Source organism: Triticum dicoccoides, chromosome 7B, assembly GCF_002162155.2.
Source record: "Triticum dicoccoides isolate Atlit2015 ecotype Zavitan chromosome 7B, WEW_v2.0, whole genome shotgun sequence".
Taxonomy (NCBI): domain Eukaryota; kingdom Viridiplantae; phylum Streptophyta; class Magnoliopsida; order Poales; family Poaceae; genus Triticum; species Triticum dicoccoides.
In genome coordinates, this window is record NC_041393.1 from 530,213,999 (window position 1) to 530,241,071 (window position 27,073).

Below are 27,073 nucleotides of genomic sequence, written 5' to 3' on the forward strand. Positions count from 1 at the left end.
GGGTCCACACGTCAGTGACACAGGTTAGACAGGGGGGGTTAGTTTAGTTTAATTAAAGATTAGGGGCACTAGGGCCCACATGTCAGTGGCTCTAGGCCTGGGTTAGCGGGGTGGTTAGGCCCTAATGACCGGCCACGTCAGCTCTCGCCGGACTTTAGCCGACGACGACCACAGAGCACGGCGGGGGACGCCGGACTTGCGCTAGGGGCATCGGATCGACGTGCCAAGGGCACCAGGAGGTAGCCCGTGCCCGTGCGCATCTAGGGGGCCAACGGGAGGTGCGGGGGTGGTCGGGGTTCGCCGGAGTGGAGCCCGAGGCGGCGGCCGGAGCTCGGGGTTGGGGCGAGTTAGTGCTACGGTGCGCAAACGAGCGAGGTGAGCGGCTAGCGGGGCGCTACGCGGTGCGGGGAGCGAGTTAGGCATGCCAGGGTGACCAAATGGTCACCGGAGCTACGCCGGCGACGAGCTCAGGCGGCGGCGTGCTATGGCCAGCTATGAAATGGCGGCTACGGCGTGCGGCAAGCCACGGGGTTAGGGGCAAAACGTGCAGGAGCTCACGGTGGTTCGGATGGGGTAGATGACGAGCTCGGGGAAGCGGAGACGGCGGCGAATCGACGATGAAGATCCTCGGCGGCCGGCGATGGAAACGGCGATGGTGGCGGCGTTGCAGCGTGTCCGGGACCTTGTGGCTCGGTGGGGAGAAAGAGGGGGTCGAGGCGGAGCCTTTGAGCGCATCGGCGAGGCTAGGGGGTGGCGGTGGCCGCGAGGGAGCTCGTCGGTGGCGGCGGCTCCGTTCGGGCGAGTGAGAGAGAGGTCCAGGGGAGAGGATGAGGACGCGGGAGAGTGAGGGAGAGAGGCAGGGAGGTGCGTGGCGTCTCCGGGGCGTCGAGGAGGAAGCAGGAGGTGGCCAGGGGGAAGCAGGAGGTGGCCGAGGCCTCTCGGGCGCGCGCCACGCCTCGCCTCTGCCTACTGGCAGAGGAAGACGACAGGGGGGGAGTGGAGATGGGCTGGGCCGTGCTGGGCCAGGTAAGTGGGCGCCAGGTAACTTCCTTCTCTCTCTCTCTTTTATTTATTTTCTATTTCTGTTATTTTGTTTTTGATTTGATTTAAAATACCAAATGATTTAATAAAATCCTGGAAACAATTATGGGTGCTTTCTGAATTATTTCAGTGACCCTTAACAATTTCCAACATTTATTTGAATATTTAAATTATTTATAGTATTTAAATGCCCAAAGTCAAATACAATATGATTTAATTCAAAAATCCAAAAATGACCTAAGAATATATTCATCATTTTTGGCAGAGGTTTCCACCTTAACCAGAAATCATGAACTTTTCTTAGGAACCTTTTGGGTTTATTGAAAAGATTTTAATTCACCCTAGTTGAGTTGATTTAATGCTAGGGTTTGAACATCCCCATTTCAATTTTAGGCAAAAATTAAACATGATGCAACACATGACTAGCTAGCTCAGAGCAAACCAGAAGCTAGGGATGTGACAACCCAGAGCCAAAAGAGTGTTTGGCATCACTGAAGTCTTTCTGTCCGTGTGATCTGAAGACTTATTTCACTTGAGTACTGTGAATCCCCAACCGGTTAGGCGTCACGTTTTGAGCACCCAAGAGTCATTGTGGATTGCCGGTGAACGAAGTCTGTGAAGGTCTAGAAGTCTACCTTGAAGACTTACCTGAGTGATTGGGCGGGGACTAGGTGTCCTTAGCTCAAGGGGAATAAGGTGAAGACACAGTCTTATAAGTTGAATCTCAGCCTCCCTAACGAGACGTACAGTTGTCACAACAACTGGAACTGGTCAAACAAATCTCTGTCTCCTCCAAGCGACTGGTTCTATCTCTCACTTCTCTTTACTTACTGTTTGTCTTCGTGAAGTAATTGCTTGCTTGCATCATCTGTTTGACTTCACTATGTGACTGCTTTGTCTGATTGGCTCCATACTATCTTCCATCTTGATCCTTACTACCTAGCTACTAATAGTCTTTGTGCTTTCACTTAATTCAATACTTGACTATGGCTTGTCTAGTGTAGTCTACCTTCCGCTGCATACAAATAGTGTCATTTCTATCATTTGTCTTCGAAACTCCCATGTTTTGAAGACTTTCATAAAAGTCGCCTATTCAACCCCCCTCTAGTTGATCACTAGCCCTTGCACATGTCATCTGTCATCCGTCAAAGGCCGGACTTTCACACCTTGTCCTCAAGTGAAGTGTTGGATGAGTTTGTTGCTATGAGGATCTTGGACAAGACCGCTGACAATGTGGTGTTGCATACTCAATGATCAAAGAAGCTCAACCTTGCTTTGAAGGCCAAGGCTAGTATGGAAGAAGAGAGTGAAGAGTAAGAAGAGAAATGTTGCCCCGAAGATACCAAGTATGCTTATTATGAGCACATGGCTCTTGCATCACAGCAATTTTGGAGCAAGAAGAACATAAGGCCCAACTTCAACAAGAACAACTCAAGTGGCACCAAGGGAAAACATAGTGTGAGGACTTGCTACAATTGTGGCAATGTGAGCCACTTTGTTGCGGAATGCCCGTACGAGAAGAGGGAAGACACTGGAGGCAAGCTTATCCGAAAAGACAAGGCCAAGTCCTTCCCCAACAAGAATAACTTCACCAAGAAGACTCCTCCCAAGGGGTTGGTGGCACAAGAAGAGTACAATGAGGAGCAGGATGATGATGAAGACGGTGAGACAGTTGCCATGGCCTCCGTTGCAATTGCAACAACTCCATGGGTGTCCCTCTTTGACTCACCCAATGAGAACATCACCGCCAAGCACCTCATGGCTAAATCCACCAACAAGGTAACCCCCAACATCAAAACCACCATCACTACTAATCCTTCCTTGACGGATTGCATTGATGAAAGTGAGGGGTCAAAGGAGGAAGAAAATGAATTTGAGTCTTTTATGAGTAAGCTCAAGGGTAAATCCAAGAAGCACTTCGTTGCTCTCTTGAAACAACTTGGTGAAGCCAATGACATGATCGAGGCTCACGAAGAAACCATCCCTAAGATGGAAGGGCATAGTCGTGACTATGCCGATGAGATATCGGACCTCTCTAATGTGCTTGAGGAAGAGTGTGGTCATCGTTTGGCTCTTGAGGAGTCACACAACGATGATCATGCTAAGTTAAAGAAAGATCTTGATCATGCTCTTGTTGTATCTCCTGTGCTCAATTCCGAGAAGGCTAAACTTGGGGTTGACCATGCTAGACTCAAGGAGGAGTTTTACATACTTGACAAGGCGCACAAGGCCTTGAAGGGTGCTCATGCAAGCTTCAAAGAGTCTCATGATCAACTCCAAGTGAAGCTAACCAAGGAGAAAGCCACGTTTCCTCATATGGTTTTAATTGATAATGCAAATGCTACTAACCCGTGTTGTAAGCATGTGCATCTTGTGGAGGAGAATGCCAAGTTGAAGGAGAAACTTGAGAAAGGCCTTGTGTCATGCATACAAGGAGAGAAGAACCTCAACAACCTTTTGAGCAATCAAAAGGAAGTTGTGGCCAATGAGGGGATTGGGTTTGCACCCAAGTACAAGAAGAAGAAGAAGAATGACAAGACCATGCAACCTCCTCATCTTAAGCAAACCTTTGTGAAGGAGGTAGAGGGTACTCCCAAGGAGAAAAACAACAACCCAAAGGGTGGCGGTGTCAAGAAGGGCAATGCTACTCCTTCCATTAAAACCGGCGATTATAACCCTTCTTATGTGTTATGCCGTGCTAGTGATGGGCATGTTTATGCCAATTTTTTTGGTTCTTCTTATGAGTACATTGAATGGTCTGTTTTGGTTCCTAAGACCCTTGTTGCTAATATCAAAGGACCCACTACAAAATGGGTACCTAAAACCAAGCATTGATTTCTTGTAGGTGTTTGCTTACGGTGGGGGATCATGGTTGCTAGATAGTGGAGCCACAAATCATATGACCGGAAGCAAGGACTTGGTGGTGGATGTGCATAAAGTTTCTTCTATGCCCACCAATGTCGAATGGGGTGATGCTTCATCCTCTAAGGTATTGAGGCTTGACAAGGTTGTCATTTCTCTTGATCTCACGATCGAGGAAGTCATGCTTGCTAAGTCCCTTGCATACAACTTACTTTCCATTCGTCAACTTGCACTCATGGGCTTTGCCACTTTCTTTGATATTGATACCGTGGCCCTCCTGTGGAGCAAGACTCTTAAACTAGCCTTTCTTGGGCATGTCGAGAATGGTCTTTATGTGATTAACTTTTCGAAGCGACCCACTAAGACCGCGACATGCCTAATGGCTAATGTTGACGTGGGGTGGCTTTGGCATTGTCGTTTAGACCACGTCCATATGAGATCTTTGCAAAGTCTTCTCAAGGGGGACCATGTCCGTGGACTAACAAATGTTAGTTTTGCCAAAGATCGTGCTTCCAGTGCTTGTATCAAAGGAAAGCTACATGAGAAGGCACACCCTCCCACGACTATCATCTACTCAAAGAGGCCCTTGGAGCTCCTTCACTTGGATCTCTTTGGGCCTCCATCCTTTGATATTCTTGGGGTAGAAAGTATTGCTTGGTGATTGTGGATGATTATTCAAGATACACTTGGGTATATTTCTTCAAGAGGAAGAGTGAGACTCAAAAAACCGTCATAGACTTTGCAAATGAAGCTCAACGTCAACATAATGCAAAGATCTTGACAATAAGAAGTGACAATGGCACCGAGTTCAAGAACTACACCCTGGATGAGTTTCTTAGTGATGAGGGGATCAAGTATCAATATTCCACACCTTACACCCCTCAACAAAATGGTGTAGCAGAGAGGAAGAACTGGACGTTGATGGACGTGGCAAGGACCAAGATGGAGGAGTTCAAGTCTCCCTAGAACTTTTGGGCCGAAGCCATCAACACCGCTTGTCATGCATCCAATCGGCTCTATCTCTGCAAAGGCTTGAACAAGACTCCATATGAGATACTTACCGGTAACAAGCCCAACCTCAAGTACTTCTGGGTGTTCGGTTGTAAGTGTTTCATTCTTAAGAAAGGTGTTCGTTTGTCTAAATTTGAGGCTAGAGCTCATGAGGGCATATTTGTTGGTTATGCTACAAACTCTCATGCTTATGGTGTCCTCAACAAGTCCACAGGACTCACCGAGGAGACATGTAACATGGAGTTTGATGAGAATAACGGCTCCCAAGTGGATCAAAGTGGTACTTATGATGTAGGTGATGAAATTCCTCCCCAAGCCATAAGAAGAATGGGTGTTGGTCATATCCTACCCATTGAGGAACCCCTTGTGGCCGAATGAGAAGGACAAAGTTCCACTCAAGTGGAGCCATCACCAACCCAAGACCCACACGCTTCCGAAGAACAAAGTGAAGGCCCTCAACCAAGTGAACAAGATCAAGGGCAGGATCAATCTCAAGATGGTGGTGAACCACCAAGTGATGCCCAAGGTCAAGTTCCCCCTCCCGAGCAAGATCAAGATCAAGATCAAGAACAAGCTCATGACGACGGTCAAGATGATCAAGTTACCGCTCCTCAACTATCTCTTGAGGAGGAATTGGAGCATCGTGCCGCCAAGATTGCTTCCAAGCTCAATACCCAAGATCATCTCATGAAGAATGTGCTTCGAAGTTTGAGAAAGGGGGTAAGCACTCGTACATAGTTAGCAAACTATTGTGAACATCACGCGTTTGTGAAAGTGCTAGTTATCGACTAGAGGGGTGTGAATAGGTGATTTTTATGAAAGTCTTCAAAACACGGTGGCTTTGACGACAGACAAGTAAACTAAACCTATATAGTAAGCAGCAAAATGAAGACTACACTAGGTAAGCATTAATAAAGCATACAATATAGTGAAAGCACAAAGACTAAATGCAACTAGGTAGACATGATCAGAATGGAAGATAGTACGAAGCCAAACAGATATAGGTCTTCACACAACAAAGTTAAATGAATTAGGTAGGCAAGCAATGACCTCACAAAGACAAACTGAAAAGTAAGGAGAGTAGGGGATAGAACCAGTTGCACTGTGAAGACAAGGATTTGGTAGACCAGTTCCAGTTGCTGTGACAAATGTACGTCTAGTTAGGGAGGCTGAGATTGAACTCAGAAGACCATGTCTTCACCTTATTCACCTTGAGCTAAGAACATGTAGTCCTTGCCCAATCACTCTGGTAAGTCTTCAAGGTAGACTTCCAAACCTTCATAGACTTCGTTCACCAGCAATCCACAATGACTCTTGCATGCTCAGAATGGGACGCCTAACCAGCTGGAGGATTCACAGTCCTCAAGTGTAACAAATCTTCAGATCACGCGGACAGAAAGACTTCAGTGATGCCTAATACTCTTTGCCTCTGGGTGTTTTGGGCTTAGTCCTCGCGAGGATCTCTCTCTCAAATGCTTCGGAGGTGGGTTGCTCTTAAACGACAAAAGTCGTGCACTAACTCTGAGTAGCCACCAATTTATGGTGTAGGGGGTGGGCTATTTATAGCCAGGAGGCAACCCAAGCTTATATGTCCGAAATGACCCTGGGTCACTAAGGAACCAACAGGTTTCCAACGGTCAGATTTCAAACACACGCGGCAGCTTGTCTTGGGCTACAAGCAAAGCTGACTCATCCAGCTCTAGATAAGGTTTGCTCTCATTGTCTTCGTTCAAAGACATAGGATTTGGTTTAGCATCACTTCAGTCACTCTGACTTTGTTCACTTGGACCCCACTTAACAGTACGGAGGTTCCTATGACTCAATAAAGAAGAAAGGAAACTACAAAACAGCTATGTCTTTGCACTCCATAGTCTTCAAGTGAATATCTTGACACGTCATAATCTTCATCGTGAATGTCTTCACGAACCACCATTGTCTTCAATGTCTTCACATTTTTAGGGGTCATCTATGGTAGGTAAACCGAATCAATGAAGGACTAATACCTATGCTATCCTGTAATTCTCACAAACACATTAGTCCCTCAACCACGTTTGTCGTCAATACTCCAAAACCAACTAGGGGTGGCACTAGATGCACTTACAATCTCCCCCTTTTTGGTGATTGATGACAAACTCGTTGAAGTTTTCAACGAGGATAAAAGTATGTGAATGTTCAGTTTTGTGAGCATTGTATTCATACATTAAAAGAGTTTCCCCTGAAGATGTGCATATAAGTAGTTTGGTTTTGAATGCAAATGCACATGACAGGTTTTGCTTTGTGGAGCCCATCTTCAAGGTGTGAAGACAATTCATCATGCATATATGAAAGTAATGAATTTATCATCGCATCACAAAGTGGTAGCAAGAGTAGCAGACAACCATCCGGTTTAAGCATTACAACTCAAAAGCCAAATAGTTTAAAAATGACAGTTGTAAGAATGTAGCAAAAATAAAGCAGCCACTAATATGGACCCGCTTGAAGACTATCAACTCACATGCTTCTCCCCCTTTTGTCAGTAATGACCAAAAAGGTTTAAAGACACAGAGTATCTACTCGTTCTCAGCTGGAGTAGAAGATGGATCAGTTGCAATGTTGGAGTTTGGTGGTGCAGACGGGCCTGACGCAGCATCGTGATGAAGTGAAGCTAATGCTGGTGAAGTGGCGTCGTCTTCTTCATCGACGACTCTTGCAACAACAGTTGCAACCGAAGATGAGCACTCAGAATCTTCAATTGAAGGTGCGTGACACCAACTTGCATTTTGAAGAGGCCTGGAGTCAAACTTGAAGTTCTCAGTTAAGCCATCCTCGCGAAGATCATCTTCAGAGCAGAGAAAAGTGAGGCTCTTCCAGGACTGCCTACAGGCTTCATGTGTAACAAATGAGTTCTTGGTGGCCAAGTTGTGAATTCGATTGACATCCACCAAGAGACTCTGCATCTGATGCTTCAGCCAGTCATGATGCCTATCCTGCTTTTGATGTAAAGCCACCAGAAGCTCACGGTCATTGAGGACATGAGAACGCTTCTGAGGCCTTTGAGCTATGGTGCTTGCAGTGGCTTCCGTATTTGCTCGGTGTGGTATGCGCAGGTTGCCAGCCAGAGGATATGCAGGAGTTGCAGCATTGGGCACATGAATACCTTCAATGGGTTGTGTGAAGCTCTAGAATTCAAAATTCTGAAGGTGGAGTGGCTTCTTGGCAGGCTCGGGGTAGATGGCTTCAATAGACATATCAACTTCAGGCAGAAAGACAATATGGTTGCACGCTGAAGGCTGATAGTCAATGGTTGAATGAAGCTTAATCAAGCGCATCACCCATGGAGCATAGAATTTCAGACCAAACAGATCCATCGTAGAAGCAGCAAGTTGTCTGATGAAGAAATCCTGAGTGTTGAATTTGATGCCATTGATGATATAGAATACCAAAGTCTTCATGGCACCTTCAAGTTTGGCTTCAGAAGAATTTCCATTGATAGGCCAGAGAGTACGCCTCAGAATATGGTACACTGTGCGTGGCAAGTACTCAAGGTACTTGACAAAGAACTCCTTTGGGTATTCAGCATTGTGGGGCATTGGCTTCATCATGCTAAGCATTTGGCTCATATTTGGCTCTGGCTTCTGAAAGATGCTCTGCAGCTCATTCTGATGAAGCTGACAACCAGGTTCGTATAACTCACCTGGAGTGGCAGGGAAGTAAGCTCAATGATATCCTGAGCTTTAGCTTCATCATGTACATCACCTATCATCCACTCAAGGACCCAAGTCTTCGGATCCCTGTTGTAGCCTCGAATGTGTAGAGTGGCATAGAACTGCAGCAAAAGCTCTTTGTTCCAGTGTTCCTTGTCAGTCACAAAGGACAGAAGACCAACATCCCGAAAGTAGTCAAGGGCCTCTTCAAGACATGGCAGTCCAGCCATAGCATCACAATCTCGACGTTTGTGCAGAAAAATCTGGTCTTGGTTGTACAGGATGTAAGAGTAATAGATTCACTGTTGATGGCTCCAAAATCGGTCAGAGGTGATCTTGGGCTTCATGTATGGGTTCTTGGCGCTGTCTAAGAAAGTATTGTGCTCTCTGAAGTTGAGCATGCTGAATGAGCCCTGTGTTGTGACAACACTTGGAAGCCTTGGTAGACGTGGCTTTGGCTTCTGAACTTGAGGCCTCTGCTCCACACGATAATCATACTATGGCCCGGGAGCAGTAGGTGGAACCATAATTGGCCATTTGACTATGACAAGATGACCTCCACGATTGAATGCCTTTTCCATTGTATGAGGCCTTGGGGGAGGAACAATGCCATCTGAGGTGATTGGTGTCACAGAGGCTTCAACATTCACATTTTCTTCAGGATCCACATTGTCTTCAGCCATTAAGTCATTGGCTTCAGTGGAATTGTTGGTGGCAGCCTCAGGGTTTTCAACCTCCATCTGTTCAACGACTGGAGGATCGAGCATGATCACATTCTCTTCAGGAATGACAGGATCATTGGCATGGGGTGTGGCTTCTCTTTCTTCTTCAGCTGATGCAGCCGGAATTTCTTCAGCATCTTTTGCTTCGGACTTCTGAGCAGTCATAGAGGAAATGGCGTCAGGGAACACTTGACGTGCTACTGAGCCAGTTTGTTGCACTTCTTCTTCTGTAATGCTCGACACGGAGACCGGTGGCCTGAGGCCTTTGCGAAGCCTGCGAAATGCTGGCGACGCCTTTGGAGATGAAGTGGTCTCCATGTAGTTGTCATCATCAAGAACAAAAGATGTGACTTGAGCAGGTGGAGTACAGGGTGTTTCATCATGTACTAGGGTGTCTTGTTGTTGGCGCTCAGCCCATAAGTCATCTTGAGCAATTGGAGTCAATGGATGACCAATGCTAATAAGTTAACTGCTCGTCGGAGTAGGGGATGATACCGACTGGGGCTGGAGCTGAGGAAGGACTTCATCATCATGCACATTGTCTTCATGATCAATGTCTTCAGCTGCATTGGGGTCAACATCTGGAACTTCATTTTTTGGAGCCTCTGTAGGAGCAGACTCATGGACGACGAGGCGGCGCTCGCGATTAGCAGATGCAGGTAAGGCAACAAAGATGGGTTCGACAATGATGGGCTCTAGGGCAGCAGCATGCTCTTTTCTTGAAGACTTAGAGCCCTTTGTCTTCATTTTTATCTTGGAGGGAGCATCATCAGATGTATCCTTGAGCTTCCTCTTCCTGGCTTCGGCTTTAGCTTGCCTTGTCTTCTTGAGTTCTGAAGCAGCAGAGGGGGCCTTTGGCTTTGAGCCAGTCATGCTGGCAGGGAAGACAATGCTTGGTTGTCCCTCCCTTGGACCATCGGGATTAGCTTCTGCTGACTTCTTGGTTTTCTTGGCAGCCATTCTGGGGTCGATTCCAGGACACCCAAGACCCTTTCTCTTTTCAGCTTCATTGTGTGCTTGCACACATTTCTGTGCATAATTCTTCATGCGTTCTCTTGAGCTTTTTGCTTCTTCATGCTTCTTGTGGAATTCAACCTTGAGATCATGCAACAGCTTCTTGAAAATTTGCACTTGAGCCACGCTGAGCTTGTTCATGTGCTTCTTTAAATGCGCCTTCCCATGATCAATCTTGTTCTTGAGTTCGACAATTTTTTGAGCTAAGGCCAATTCATTGGCAATGGCTCCGTGAAATGTGGCGCTGATGCCCACTGGCAGCTGTAGGTTATCAATACTGATGCTCTGGTCATCAAACCATTCATCGATGAAGTTTTTCAATATATCAACATCAAAGAGGGGCAGATCAGTGAAGATCTCTGCCTCTTGCTTGCTCTTGATCAACATCTCTAGGGCTTCATCACCAAGATCTTCATCACTTGACAGATCAATGGCGTCTTCCTCATTTCGTAGAACGGCAGCATGAGTGAGAGCCTGCCCAAAAACCTTCTTGGGCGTTGGCTTCTTTGTCCTTTTGGATACACGAGAAAAATCTTCTGATTGCATACTGGCTTAAGGAGGTGCAGTTTTCAATGGCTTCTTCGTCGAAGCTTTTGGAGCAGCAGCAGCAGCAGAGGGCTTTGAAGCTTTAGACTTTTTCTTCTGCTTCGGTGGTGAGGGAGCATCTTCAGAGTCTGCATCTTCAACAGATTGCTCCATTGTGGCCCTCTGGGCAGCAATGCGGGATAGAAGCCCATCGAAGTTGGTGAAGGGGCCAATTTTGTTCTCGTTGGCTTCATGTGTACCATCTGACCTTGGTGCAGATGGACCAGGGTTGAAGTCGAGGCCAAGTTCCTTCTTGTTCTTGACAGCTGAATCCTTTGCGAACTAAAAGTTGTGCTTGAAGAGATTGTCATCACGACACCATAGAAGAGACGATGGGTCGGCATTTAGGCTGAGGTCCACGGACCATGCAAGGATAGAACCTTTGAGCAATAGCTTCAGCCTTTGTCTTCGGTACCATATTTCTGTAAAGACAGTCGCCCCATGGGTGCTTGATGGCATTCTTCTCAGCATATTCAGGTGTCATGAAGTTGTACTTGAACCATTGCTTAGCCCAATATCTTTGGATCCATTGGATCCTGTTCTTGCACTGTTTATAGCTCTCTTCAGGGTCAGATTTGTAGAGCTCATACAGATCTGGGTCAGGTCCAGTGCGGTATTTCCACGGTGTTGCTTGTCACCTTTCCATGTAGATTTCTCAGAAGCCATAATATTTAGACAGATAGGCTTCAAAATAGTGAAAGACTTCCGTCTGCTTGTAAGAATTCTTCAAAAGAATGCAGACTATGAAAACCAAGGGATTCTCCCATGAACATGTACCTGTGGCAGCATTAGAGATGCGAGGGAAGGGGAAGAGGTCATATGCATTCTCAAAAGATTTTGAAGATAAATCAGTTAGAAGACATTGACCTCATAGTGCGAAGACATTCGCTTATTGAAGGAAGTTGGTTCCAGATTTGTATGAATCCAAGAATACGTACAAGTGAGGAATCTAACTAGTTATGAAGCAAAAGTGAACATACTTTGCAATATATGAGATTCAAAAAGAGACAAATCCAGATTTGAATGTATAGAAACCACTTTTGGTTGAAGTGGATGGATTTGATAGATCAAAAAGACTGAAAAATTGAGATTTATTTACCACATGCGAACTGCTAGACGAGGTAGATGGGAGGCCAAGCAGTCCAATCTCCCGCGCCCTAACTTGGTAGTATTGAAGATAAATCAACATTGCGAAGATATAGATTTTTAAGATAAATCAATGTTGAAGACAATCCAAATGTGAAGATAATGCAATCATGACGCCAAATGAAAAACTTGAAGAAAGTGTGGTGGTGGCATTACCCACCGTATAGGAAGTATTAGACCCAGACACGATGCACAATTATCGTGGTGCTTCGAAGTCAAATTCCACATTAATGTGTTCACACTCAGAGGGTAAGTCTTCATTGATTGAAGAAATACGTTACTTTGTGTGTTGCACATCTAAGTCATCAACATGCATAAGCATTAGGATGTGTGTCCATTCACTAGACATTCGAGGATTCTAAGATATTTAGCTCAAACCGTAGCTTGCAAAACCTCTTATCATCCAAGGGCTTTGTGAAGATACCTGCCAGTTGCTCTTCAGTGTTGATGTGAATGATATCAATGTCTTCCTTGATGACATGATCTCTAAGAAAGTGATGACGAATCTCAAGGTGCTTTGTCTTCGAGTGTTGAACTCGATTCTTGGCAATCTTGATGGCACTTTCATTGTCACAGAAGAGTGGCACATTCTTCATGTTGATGCCATAGTCCTTAAGAGTTTGCTTCATCCAGAGAAGCTGAGCACAACAAGATCAAGCAACAATGTATTCAGTTTCGGCAGTGGAGAGGGATATGCAGTTTTGCTTCTTTGAAGACCAACAGACAAGAGATCATCCAAGAAAGTGACATGTGCCTGATGTAGACTTGCGGTCAACCTTGTCACTAGCATAATCAGCATCAGAGTATCCAACTATATCAAATGATGAGCCCTTTGGATACCATAATCCTAGTGTTGGGGTGTGAGCCAAATATCAAAGAATTCGCTTCACAGCAAGGTGATGCGATTCCTTTGGTGCCGCTTGGAATCAAGCACACATGCAAATGCTAAGAATAATATCAGGCCTAGATGCACATAATGGAGCGGTATACCTTTTGATCGAACTCTTTACCATTGTCATCAGGCCAAGATGACTATTGGTTGGCATTGGCATCATGTACCCTTTGCAGTCTTGCATTCCAAACTTTTTCGGGCAATCTCTGAGGTATTTTTCTTGCGATATGAAGATGCCATTGCACTATTGACGGATTTGAAGACCAAGGAAGAACTTTAGCTCTCCCATCATGGACATTCTATATTTCTCTTGCATCATGTATCCAAACTCATCACTGTATCTCTTATCCGTGCAGCCGAAGATGATGTCATCCGCATATATTTGACACACAAAAAGTTCACCATCATATGTCTTCGTGAAGAGAGTGGGATCTAGATGTTGGAGATATGCCCTAGAGGAAATCATGTATGATGATATTTCCTATGTGTTTATGAATAAAGATAGTCCTTGGACATTATCAATGAAGCAAGTACGTGACTTGTTGTCACACCCAAGATGCGACCCTATCCTAAAGGAACTCGAAGGTCCCACCAAGGATAGAAGCACATCTTGAAGACGCTTTTGCAAGGTGGATATCATTACATCAAACCATTACATAATAGTTAGGGATACATACATAAGGCACAAACGCCCCAAGAATACATCAACATCATACAAGAGATCAACATCCGACTACGGATGGTACACAAACAGAAACCCAAACAATATCCACCCTGCTAGCCCATGCTGCCGACCTGGAACTTATCCCCTGATCAAAGAAGAAGCAGAAGGAGAACTCCAAAACAAGCAAACATCTCTCTCGCATCGTGATCATCGCATAACCTTCACCTGCAACTCTTGTTGTAGTAACATGTGAGCCACGAGGACTCAGCAATCCCATTACCATGGGTATCAAGACTAGCAAAGCTTAATGGGTAAGGAAGGGGTAATGTGGTGAGGTTGCAGCAGCGACTAAGCATATATGGTGGCTAACATATGCAAATAAGAGCGAGAAGAGAAGCAAAGGAACGGTCGTGAAGCTAGCAATGATCAAGAAGTGATCCTGAACTCCTACTTACGTCAAACATAACCCAAAGCCGTGTCCACTTCCCGGACTCCGCCGAAAAGAGACCATCACGGCTACACACGCGGTTGATGCGTTTTAATTCGAATCAGGTGTCAAGTTCTCTACAACCGGACATTAACAAATTCCCATCTTTCACATAACCGCGGGCACGACTTTCAAAAGTTTAAACCCTGCAGGGGTGTCCCAACTTAGCCCATCACAAGCTCTCACGGTCAACGAAGGATATTCCTTCTCCTAGGAAGACCCGATTAGTCTCGGAATCCCAGTTTACAAGACATTTCGACAATGGTAAAACAAGACCAGCAAAGCCGCCCGAATGTGCCGACAAATCCCGATAGGAGCTGCACATATCTCATTCTCACGGCACACCGGATTTTCCAAACTTCCGGTAGGCCATCCCAAAGTTGCCCCTAGTGACCACCGGCGGCTGACAGGTTGGACCAACACTCACGACGACCACTGGCCCAGGGGGGGGGGGTAAAATAAAGATGACCCTTGAGTCTGCAGAACCCAAGGGAAAAAAGGCTTAGGTGGCAAATGTTAAAACCAAGGTTGGGCCTTGCTGGAGGAGTTTTATTCAAAGCGAAGTGTCAAGGGGGTCCCATAAATCACCCAATCGTGTAAGGAACGCAAAATCAAGGAACATAACACCGGTATGACAGAAACTAGGGCGGCAAGAGTGGAACTAAACACCAGGCATAAGGCCGAGCCTTCCACCCTTTACTAAGTATATAGATGCATTAATTAAATAAGAGATATTGTGATATCCCAACATAATCCTATCCACCATGGAGCAATCTTCAACTTCACCTGCAACTACCAACGCTATAAGAGGGGCTGAGCAAAGCGGTAACATAGCCAAGAAACGGTTTTCTAGGAAGGGTGCAAAAGGTTAGAGGCTGACATGGCAATTTGGGAGGCTTGAAGAGTAAATGATAGGTATCGCAGCATAGCAATAGAACGAAGCAACTAGCATAGCAATGATAGTAGTGAGATCCAGGGTAGCGGTCATCTTGCCTGAAATCCCGCAAGGAAGAAGAACGAGTCCATGAAGAAGATGAAGCCACGAAGACGAACCAAGCGTAGACGAACGAATCCTCACGATCGCAACAAAACAGGAACTAACGAGAAGGAGCACAACCGGAAAGAAGCAAACAACAAGGTAAACGCACAACACATAGACAAGACATGATGTGCAACCAAGCATGATGCATGACAAAGCTAGATGAGGCTACTCATGTCAAGAGATGATGCATACAAGAGCAACACATCAAAGCAAGTTTAAATGAGGCCGGAAACAACATATAACAAATCCGGTAAGTCCTCATATGCAAATTTCGAAATTGGTCCAGATCTGAATAAACCTTATGTTCAAGTTTTTAAACAGCAAGTTAAAATGCACAAAGATAATCTAAACGAAATTCTAGTCAAGTTACATATAAAGTTCATTTAGTTTAGAGCTACGGCCTAGAAGATATGAGCAAAACATGTTCTCGGGAGGGCCGGCCACGGGCCAGGCGGGCCGACGGCGCGGGCGACGGAGGTGCGCCATGTAACGGATGCCGGTTGGTGCGGAGGTAGTGGCGCGGTCTTTTTCTGGTGCGGACGGACACGTCCGGCGCGGAGAGGGGAATTTTTAGGGTTTGGACAGTGGGATTCCGGGGGAAGGCACCTATTTATAGGTAGAGGGAGTTAGGAGAGTCCAAATGAGGAGCGGTTTTCGCCCACATGATCGTGATTGAACGACCGAGGGCATGGAGGGGGTTTGGATGGGTTCATGGGCTGTGCTGAAGAGGGGCTGGGCTGCAAAGAGAGGGGGTTTCAGGTTACGCAGTTAACCGTTGGGGCATCAAACGACCTCCAAATGAAACGAAATTTGACGGGCGGTCTACCGGTGCTATACCAAGGCCACTCGGCAAACCTCGGTCCATTCCAAGATTGTTTTTCTCCTGCTCATGAAACATGGTTTGAGAGGGGCGACGAGCGCGTGCGAGTGTGTCTGTGCTCAGAACGGACAACGGAGAGAACCGGGAGAACCCGAAGGGATGCAAGTTTCGAAAAACATGTAGATGAAATGCACATGATGACATGGAAAAATGCAACACGCAAGCAAATGACATGGCAACAATGACGAATAACTGGAGGACACCTGGTGCATCGAATCCGGGGCGTTACACTTGTTTGTGGGACTATGCATTATATGATGACTATCCTAAAAGGTCCCATGTCGAAAGGGCTGTGTGGATGCACAACCGACTAGACTAGCATATGACATGGTTGATGGATTGGCCTCACTAGCCATGGAGCATTGGATGCTAACCGGATAATATAGACTTGGAAAGGTCTGGTCAGATTCGACGTAGTTGGATTCGAGTCGAGATAAGGTCCGAGTCGGATAGACCCAACTATGAGACGCAACGATATGTCATCTATGAGTCTCTAGTACAACATACGTTCTATGTCCTAAGACCTGAGTTGATACATGTACTCGGGATGGTGACAGACTTTCTTTGGGCCGACCAAACGCTACTCCGTGACTGGGTAGTTACAAAGGTAGGTTTCGGGCTTGTCCATACCCATGTTGCGAGACATGGTCGAGCAAGATGGGATTTGCCCCTCCGATCAGGCGAGATATACTCTGGGCCCCTCGTGTGATCCGACAAGGATAAGCATGTACATGTGACAAGGATTATGAGATAATCCATTTTGTGGTCGGTATCACTAGAACGAGAAAGAGTTCAGGCTGGCACAAGGATGACAGTCTTGCCTTGAGCCCGATAACATATATCGTGAGGCAAAGGGAATAGAAGTGTGACATGTTGTACAGGTTTGCCTAACCAGCTTCATAGTCTGCTAGGTGGTCGGCACGCCTTGCTAGAGGCCGCTACCAACCGTGCAGGTCGGAGGTGATCCGAACTGTGACCAAGCCGACTTGAACCTAAGGGATCGCGCGCTTAAGGGAAGGAACCTACGAGGTCGGATCCAAGGACACTAGTCGGATGTGATCCGAGCTGTATTCGGATTGTGGCTGAGTTGACTTGTGGTCTTTAGGGTCTGTGCGAGGCCCAAGTGTTGAGCCCATGATGGATGCCTATAAATAGTGGAGGTGCGGCACACTCATTTGGTTGATTGCTTCAGTGCTGTCACTAGGGTTTGCATGTGTTGCGAATAGCCACCTCCACTTGCCGCCGACTGTGTGATCGGACCTAGCAGTCCGCCGCGCGGTGTTCCTCCTGCACGCACGGATACCGTTAGAGGCGGTGCACTTGCGCCGCTCCGGCGAACTTGTACGTGGGATCGGACGACCGGCTGTTCGAGGGAGATCGGACGAGGAGGAGACGATCCACGCGGACGCGCTGCCTGAGGGAGTCCTGGATAAGGGGGTATCCAGACAGCCGGACTATATACTTTCGCCGGACTGTTGGGCTGTGAAGATACAAGATAGAAGACTTCGTCCCATGTCCGGATGGGACTCTCCTTGGCGTGGAAGGCAAGCTTGGTGATTCGGATGTAGATCTCCTTCTCTGTAAACCGACCCTGTGTAACCCTAGCCCCCTTAGGTGTCTATATAAACCGGAGGGTTTAGTCCAAAGGACACAAGAACAATCATACCATAGGCTAGCTTCTAGGGTTTAGCCTCTTTGATATCGTGGTAGATCAACTCTTGTAATACTCATATCATCAAGATCAATCAAGCAGGAAGTAGGGTATTGACTCCATCGAGATGGCCTGAACCTGGGTAAACATCGTGTCCCCAGCCTCCTGTTACCATTAGCCTTAGACGCACAGTTCGGGACCCCCAACCCGAGATCCGCCGGTTTTGACACCGACACTGCCCCAACTCTTCTTCCGCTGCACGGCACTGCGCGTCTAGTGGTAACAAACTGTGAACCATCTCCCGTAGCATGTCCTTGGTTGTTCTGCGTGTAGGAAAATTTAATTTGCAGTCAACGCACCCTACCATAGATCCCAAACACTAGAGAACCAGGTTTGAAGCCTTTGCTCTTCAGGAATTCTTTGAGTGTGTCATACCAAGCACGAGGTGCTTGTTTGAGGCCATACAGTGCCTTGTTGAGCTTGTACACCATATCAGGATGCTTAGGATCTTCAAAACCAGGAGGTTGAGTGACATACAGTTCTTCTTCGATTTTTCCGTTGAGAAAGACACTCTTCCCATCCATTTGGTATAGAAGAATGTTGTGATGGTTAGCATAGGCCAGCAGTATGCGAATGGCTTCAAGCCTAGCCACAGGAGCAAAGGTTTCATCGAAGTCGATTCCTTCCACTTGTGTGTAGCCTTGAGCAACGAAACAAGCCTTGTTTCCAGAACCATCGCCTCCTGCTCTAGCATCCTCTGGGACAACACCTTGGTGTAATCCACAGGTCGTGGGGAGGTTGCCGTCGGGAGTGAATTCATCTCTGACTCGTTCAGAGACTCCTCCGAAGAGGACTCCTTGAGATCGGACCCGACCGGACTGCATATACGTGTCTGATGTTATTATAAACCATGAGGTCAAAGTCGCACGTAAAATATTATGGAAGGCAGATACTTATGACCTCGCTTGGGGTTTGCCCCTGGGCAGCCACTCCTCGTCGCTGAAAGCGGTGGTAGTGGAGTAATCTGGAAAGGACGCCTTTCCCTTCTTCGGCGTCCCGACCTCCCCCAATGGGGCGGCCTTCCTTTTCTTCTCGTCCCTAGCACGGGGAGGAGGCATCTCTTCATGTTTTCCCCCGTCTTCGGGGTGGTGGGGGGGGGTGGGGTAGTCTTCCTCGTCGTCTCCGGATGACGATTCTATCACGGCCTTGTGTCAGAGACCTTTTTTGGTCCTCATGGCCGCCTTCTTGGACCCTTCGGCCCCCTCAGTTGAGGCGGACTTCTTCTTCCTCTACTCTCCTTCGTGGGAGGAGTGCGCCTCGTCATCTTCTGGCGAGGCGTATGGTGCGGCCTCACGCCGGAGACCCTTCTGGGTCCCTGCGGCCTTCTTTTCGGCCTTCCGGGTCCTCAGGCAATGGAGCCGGACAGTCAATCCGCTCCGCCTTCTCCACCCAATCCTGTTCGGTCAGCATAGTGACCTAAGAATCCTCCCACGAATGTACTAGGAAGGAAGCATCTTGTAATAACCAGAGGACTTACCAGACTGGCGAGGCGCTTTGCGCTGAGACCACGGTCCTCGGAAAGAGTAGGAGGAACTTCACTGGTCTTGAACAACACCTTCTAGATTTCTTTGTGCGTTGTGTCGAAGAGCTTTGGCAGCATTTTGTGTTTGGCCGGGTCGAACTCCCACATATCAAATGCCCGTCTTTGACACCGGAGAATCCGGCGAATGAGCTTGACCTGGACCATGTTGACGAGCTTGATCTTCTTGTCCGTCATACTTCTGATGCAGGTCTCGAGTCCGGTCAGCTCCGTGGGTTCGCCCTAGGCCAGGCCCTTCTTCTCCCAAGAAGTGAGCCGCATGGGGATTCCAGATCTGAATTTGGGGGCCGCCACCCAGTTGGCATCGCGCGGCTCGGTGATGTAGAACCACCCTGATTGCCACCCCTTTATGGTCTCCACGAAGGAGTCGTCAAGCCATGTGACGTTGGGCATCTTGCCGACCATGGCGCCTCCGCACTCCGCCTGTTGGCCGCTCATGATCTTCGGCTTCACGCAGAAGATTTTGAACCACATGCCGAAGTGGGGCTTGATGCGGAGGAAGGCCTGATATGTCTCCAACGTATCTGTAATTTATGAAGCATTCATGCTATATTACTATGTGTTTTGAATGATTATGGGATTTATTATACACTTTTATATTACTTTTGGGACTAACCTATTAACCGGAGGCCCAGTCCATATTGCTGTTTTATTGCCTGTTTGAGTATTTCGAAGAAAAGGAATATCAAACTGAGTCCAAACGGAATGAAACCTTCGGCAACGTGTTTTTTTTGGAAGATTATCATCCTGGAGGCTTGGAGATCAAGTCAGAAGATCATCGAGGAGCCCAGGAGATAGCCCCCCCTACAGGGCGCGACCCCCTATCTCCTGGACCCCTCGAGCACCCCCCGACCAACTTCTTTCGCCTATATAAGCCTACGTACCCTAAAACCATTGAATATCAAGATAGATCGGGAGTTCCGCCACCCCAAGCCTCTGTAGCCACCAAAAACCTCTCGGGAGCCCTTCCTGGCACCCTGCCGGAGGGGGGATCCTTCACCGGTGGCCATCTTCATCATCCCGGCGCTCTTCATGACGAGGAGGGAGTAGTTCACCCTCGGGGCTGAGGGTATGTACTAGTAGCTATGTGTTTGATCTCTCTCTCTCTCTCTCTCGTGTTCTCTCTCATGTTCCCTCTGTGGCACGATCTTGATGTATCCCGAGCTTTGCTATTGTAGTTGGATCTTATGATGTTTCTCCCCCTCTACTCTCTTGTGATGAATTGAGTTTTCCCTTTGAAGTTGTCTTATCAGATTGAATCTTTTATGAAAACACTTGATGTATGTCTTGCCGTGCTTATCTATGGTGACAATGGGATATCATGTGCCTCTTGATGTTTTTTTGGAGACCAACTTGCGGGTTCCGCCCAAGAACCTATGCATAGGGGTTGGCACACGTTCTTGATTCTCCGGTAGAAACTTTTGGGCACTCTTTGAAGTACTTTGTGTTGGTTGAATAGATGAATCTGAGATTGTGTGATGCTTATCGTATAATCATGCCCACGGATACTTGAGGTGACAATCGAGTATCTAGGTGACATTAGGGTTTTGGTTGATTTGTGTCTTAAGGTGTTATTCTAGTATGAACTCTTGAATAGATTGATCCGAAAGAATAACTTTGAGGTGGTTTTGTACCCTACCATAATCTCTTTGTTTGTTCTCTTCTATTAGTGTCTTTGGAGCGACTCATTGTTGCATGTTGAGGGATTGTTATATGATCTATCTATGTTATTATTGTTGAGAGAACTTGCACTAGTGAAAGTATGAACCCTAGGCCTTGTTTCCTATCATTGCAATACCGTTTACGCTCACTTTTACCATTAGTTACCTTGCTTTTTTTATTATTTCAGATTACAAATACCTATATCTACTATCTATTTTGCACTTGTGTCACCATCTCTTCGCCGAACTAGTGCACCTATAAAATTTACCATTGTATTGGGTGTGTTGGGGACACAAGAGACTCTTTGTTATTTGGTTGCAGGGTTGTTTGAGAGAGACCATCTTCATCCTACGCCTCCTACGGATTGATAAACCTTAGGTCATCCACTTGAGGGAAATTTGCTACTGTCCTACAAACCTGTGCACTTGCAGGCCCAACAACGTCTACAAGAAGAAGGTTGTGTAGTAGACATCAAGCTCTTTTCTGGCGCCGTTGTCGGGGAGGTTAGCGCTTGAAGGTATATCTTTAGATCTTGCAATCGAATATTTTTGTTTCTTGTTTTATCACTAGTTTAGTTTACAAAAAGAAAACTACAAAAAAATGGAGTTAAGTTTGTCTCGTATGCTTCGTCTTTTTAATATCTTTTGTGAGTTTAATGGAAAGGAAAATTGTGCTCAAGTGCTAGAAGAAGAATTACATAGAATGCTTGGTACTAAATCTTTGAATTATGAGCATGATTGCAATGTTGTTAGTATGAATTCGTTGAATATCCATGATGCTAATGATATGCAAAGCCACAAGCTTGGGGATGCTATGTTTGATGAAGATGATATTTTTTGTCCCCCAAGTTTTGATGAGCAAATTTATTTTGATGATAGCATGCCTCCTACTTATGATGATTCTATTGATGAAAGTGGGTTTGGACGTGTGTCAACTTTAGGAAGTAGTGATCCCGCTATTTTGGAGGATGTTGAATCTTATTGTGATGAACATGAAAGTGGATTTGGAAGAGTGTCAACTTTATTTAGTGATGATTCCACTATTTTGGGAGAGGTTTGTCAGGACCCCGACTCGATGTCACATCGATCTAGCCGGTAACACCTCATATCACTTTGCGGCCTCACGCACGGTATCCCCACGGGTGTCGCCTTACCTTTGCCCGGGACCGTTTGCGCCTTTTGGCTCACGTATATGATAGTGTCGCTAGCATCCATATGATAAAGAGCCCGGGCTGACATGACTAGTCGTAAACCCAAAGTGGCACAGACTTACAGGGACAGGCATCCATGACCCAGCATCGAACGTGTCGGTCATCAGCAAGTGGGTCCGGGCTGTAGCACTGGGCTAGCAGGACTCCGGTAAACCGGGCTGTAGTGGGCTAACAGGACTCCGGTACTCAAAGCGTGACATTTCCCCGAAGGGACAGACATAGGAACGAAGAAGGACACATGCCGGCCAGCCTAAGTGTTCCGGAGCAGTAGCAAGCTACCATGGCTCGGTGGAAACACTAGGAGACATTTCCCCGTAAGAGAGGCTACTAAAGATAAACAACTAGATGGTCAGATCCCACACATACCAAGCATTTCAATAACATACACACAATATGCTCGATATGTGCAAATACAACATGGCATCACAACATGACTCTACGACTCAAGTAATTTATTCGATAGGCTCCGAGGAGCGAGATATTACAATCATGGGTCTCATGACCCAACAATCAGAGCATACAAGTCAAAGCACAAGCGGAAGCTATCATGTCTGAGTACAGACATCTATAAATGAAAAAGGCTGAGAAGCCTGACTATCTATCAGATCCTGCCGGGGGCACAAGATCGTAGCTGAGGTAACAAGCTAAACGTCGAAGTCCATGTGGAACTACTAGTGAGACTGAAGTCTCTCTGCAAAACATAAAATAGGCAAACGTGAGTACAAATGTACCCAGCAAGACTTACATCAGATCTAACTACATATGCATCATTTTCAACAAAGGGATGGTGGGGTTTAACTGCAGCAAGCCAGCTTTGACTCGGTGGCTATCCTAAACTACGACTGCAAGCGACTCTTTTGAGGTGGCGCACACGAGTCCACATATTCACCATATCAATACACCACTATGGATCCGCTCCCGTCTCCCTACGAGAACGCCTTCCATAGCACTCACGCTTATCTTGCGTATTTTAGAGTATCCACTTTCACTTGTCTATGAACTGATATAAGCAACCCAGAAGTCCTTTTCCGCGGACACGGCTATTCGAATAGATGATGTTAACCCTGCAGGGGTGTACTTCTTCATACATGTTTCCACCACTTAGCGTCTGCACACGACATGTGCTCGGCAGACTTCAAGCGAAAGTCGACGTGGGTGTAGACCACGACCTACCTAAACACTCAAGTCTCTAGTCCAGGTTTATCGCCTATTCGGGTTCCATCCATGAGGAGATCCGGCCGGAGTTTCGCTCACAGCCCCAAACGATGTGAACAGGGTTCCCGAGATACCAAACGGGCATCCGGTACACCGTGCCACGTACCTACCGCATCACAGCCCACCCCTACGGTCAGCGCTGTCCACGGCCTCCAGTAAGCTACAAACACCAGAAACTACTTGCAACTCCTGGACAGAGGACTAGGGTGAATAAGAAGTCGAGCGGGGTCATATTTCAGGGCCCAATGTATGGTAGTAGCTGAATCATGGATCACAAACACAGAACTCAGTTCCTGAGGACGGCTTCAATGAGACAACCCACCATGTACTCCTACATGGCCTCTATACCAACACTGTCAGGACCCCGACTCGATGTCACATCGATCTAGCCGGTAACACCTCATATCACTTTGCGGCCTCACGCACGGTATCCCCACGGGTGTCGCCTTACCTTTGCCCGGGACCGTTTGCGCCTTTTGGCTCACGTATATGATAGTGTCGCTAGCATCCATATGATAAGGAGCCCGGGCTGACATGACTAGTCGTAAACCCAAAGTGGCACAGACTTACAGGGACAGGCATCCATGACCCAGCTTCGAACGTGTCGGTCATCAGCAAGTGGGTCCGGGCTGTAGCACTGGGCTAGCAGGACTCCGGTAAACCGGGCTGTAGCGGGCTAACAGGACTCCGATACTCAAAGCGTGACATTTCCCCGAAGGGACAGACACAGGAACGAAGAAGGACACATGCCGGCCAGCCTAAGTGTTCCGGAGCAGTAGCAAGCTACCATGGCTCGGTGGAAACACTAGGAGACATTTCCCGGTAAGAGAGGCTACTAAAGATAAACAACTAGATAGTCAGATCCCACACATACCAAGCATTTCAATAGCATACACACAATATGCTCGATATGTGCAATACAACATGGCATCACAAAATGACTCTACGACTCAAGTAATTTATTCAATAGGCTCCGAGGAGCGAGATATTACAAACAGGGGTCTCATGACCCAACATTCAGAGCATACAAATCAAAGCACAAGCGGAAGCTATCATGTCTGGGTACAGACATCTATAAATGAAAAAGGCTGAGAAGCCTGACTATCTATCAGATCCTGCCGAGGGCACAAGATCGTAGCTGAGGTATCAAGCTAAACGTCGAAGTCCACGTGAAACTACTAGCGAGACCGAAGTCTCTCTGCAAAAACATAAAATAGGCAAACGTGAGTACAAATGTACCCAGCAAGACTTACATCAGAACTATCTACATATGCATCATTATCAACAAAGGGATGGTGGGGTTTAACTGCAGCAAGCCAGCTTTGACTCGGTGGCTATCCTAAACTATGACTGCAAGTAACTCTTTTGAGGTGGCGCACACGAGTCCACATATTCACCATATCAATACACCACTATGGATCCGCTCCCGTCTCCCTACGAGAACGCCATCCATAGCACTCACACTTATCTTGCGTATTTTAGAGTATCCACTTTCACTTGTCTATGAACTGATATAAGCAACCCAGAAGTCCTTTTCCGCGGACACGGCTATTCGAATAGATGATGTTAACCCTGCAGGGGTGTACTTCTTCATACATGTTTCCACCACTTAGCGTCTGCACACGACATGTGCTCGGCAGACTTCAAGCGAAAGCCGACGTGGGTGTAGACCACGACCTACCTAAACACCTAAGTCTCTAGTCCAGGTTTATCGCCTATTCGGGTTCCATCCATGAGGAGATCCGGCCGGAGTTTCGCTCACAGCCCCAAACGATGTGAACAGGGTTCCGTGACACCAAACGGGTGCCGGGTTTACCCGGCCACGTGCCTACCGCATCACAGCCCACCCCTACGGTCAACGTTGTCCACGGCCTCCAGCATACTACAAACACCAGAAACTACTTGCAACTCCTGGACAGAGGACAAGGGTGAATAAGAAGTCGAGCGGGGTCATATTTCAGGGCCCAATGCATGGTAGTAGCTGAATCATGGATCACAAACACAGAACTCAGTTCCTGAGGACGGCTGCAATGAGACAACCCACCATGTACTCCTACATGGCCTCTCACCGCTACCTTTACCAAATCGTGTTCACACACTTAGCTCACACACAGTAGGACATGTTCACACGCCTCTGATTCGTCCCCGATGAATCAGACCTGACTCAACTCTAAGCAGTAGCAGGCATGACAAACAAGCATGAATGAGTAGGCACAACAGGGCTCAAACAATTCCTACTCATACTAGTGGGTTTCATCTATTTACTGTGGAATGACAGGTCATGCAAAGGATAAAGGGGTTCAGCTACCGCAGCAAGTAACAGATGAATCGGTGTTGTCCTAATGCAGTAAAAGAGAGCAGGAGCGAGAGAGTGGGATTTTATCGGAATGAACAAGGGGGTTTTGCTTGCCTGGCACTTCTGAAGATAACATTGAGTCTTCATCAGTGTCAACGATCACATCATCGGTATCACGTCTATCGAGAGGGGACAAATACCGGCAATACAGAAAGGAACACAATCAATGCAATGCACAATATGATGCATGCTCATGACATGGCAAAATGAATGTGTGTTGGGCTAATGCAACTAAAACCAGATTAAATGGAGTTGGTTTGAATCCAAGATTCAAATTCAAACTCCATATGTGGATATTTAAATGCCCTTTATATGATTTGTGCTAAACAGCAGCTATAAGTTGTTCTAACATGCATGAAAATGGTACAGATGGATTCCTTGAATTTTTCTGATAATTTTTCATATATAAATTATTTAATTTGGAGTTACGGTTAATTTTCTATGAATTTTAGAAGTTTTAGGCATTTTCTGAATTTTCTGAATAATAATAAATCGAGAAAAGAATTACTGCGTCAGCATGACTTCACAGTGACGTCAGCAAGTCAACGGCGTTGTCCAGGTCAAATCTGACCTGTGGGTCCCATATGTCAGTGTCACAGGAGTTAATCCCGATCAAACCCAGCGCTGACTGGGGTTTGACCAGGGGTGGGGCCTACTGTCAGTGGGTCAGTGGCTTAACTAAAAGTAGTTATTAACTTAACCAAAGTTAGCAGGGCCGGGCCCACCTGTCATGGACCTAGGGGAGGTCAAACCCCTGGTCAGCCGAGGCTAACATGCCGGCGGCTCGTCGCCGGTGAAGCCCGAGACGGCGGAGGGGGTCGGAATTCCTCCTCCGGCGACCAAATGGCCGGCGGAGGGCAGCTACGCGTAGCTGGGAGTCGTCCGCATCCATTTGTGCAAACGGCAGGGGCTGAGGTGGCTCGAGCTCACCGGAACGGGGTCCGCGGCGGCGACCGGAGTTCGGGCCAGCGCGGGCACGGGGCTACGCTTAGCGAGCGAGCGAGCTGAGAGGCTGGGCGGGCTCCTGGGAGATCCACGAGCTCGAGGTCGTGCTCGGACGCGAGTTTGGTGACCTGCAATGACGGCGGCGACATCGCCGGCGGAGCCGAGCTCGCGGCTCCGGTGGAATCGAAGCTACAGGGCGAGATCGAAGGGGGAAAGAGGGAGGGGAGGCGTGGGAGCTCACAGCGGTGCCGTAGGGGTGGTTAACCGGCTCGGGGACGCGACGAGGGTGGTGAATTGACGATGAAGATCCTCGGCGGCCGGCGATGGAAACGGCGATGGTGGCGGCGTTGCAGCAGGTCCGGGAGGTCCGTAGCTCAACGAGGAGGTGGAGGGGGTTGTGGCGGA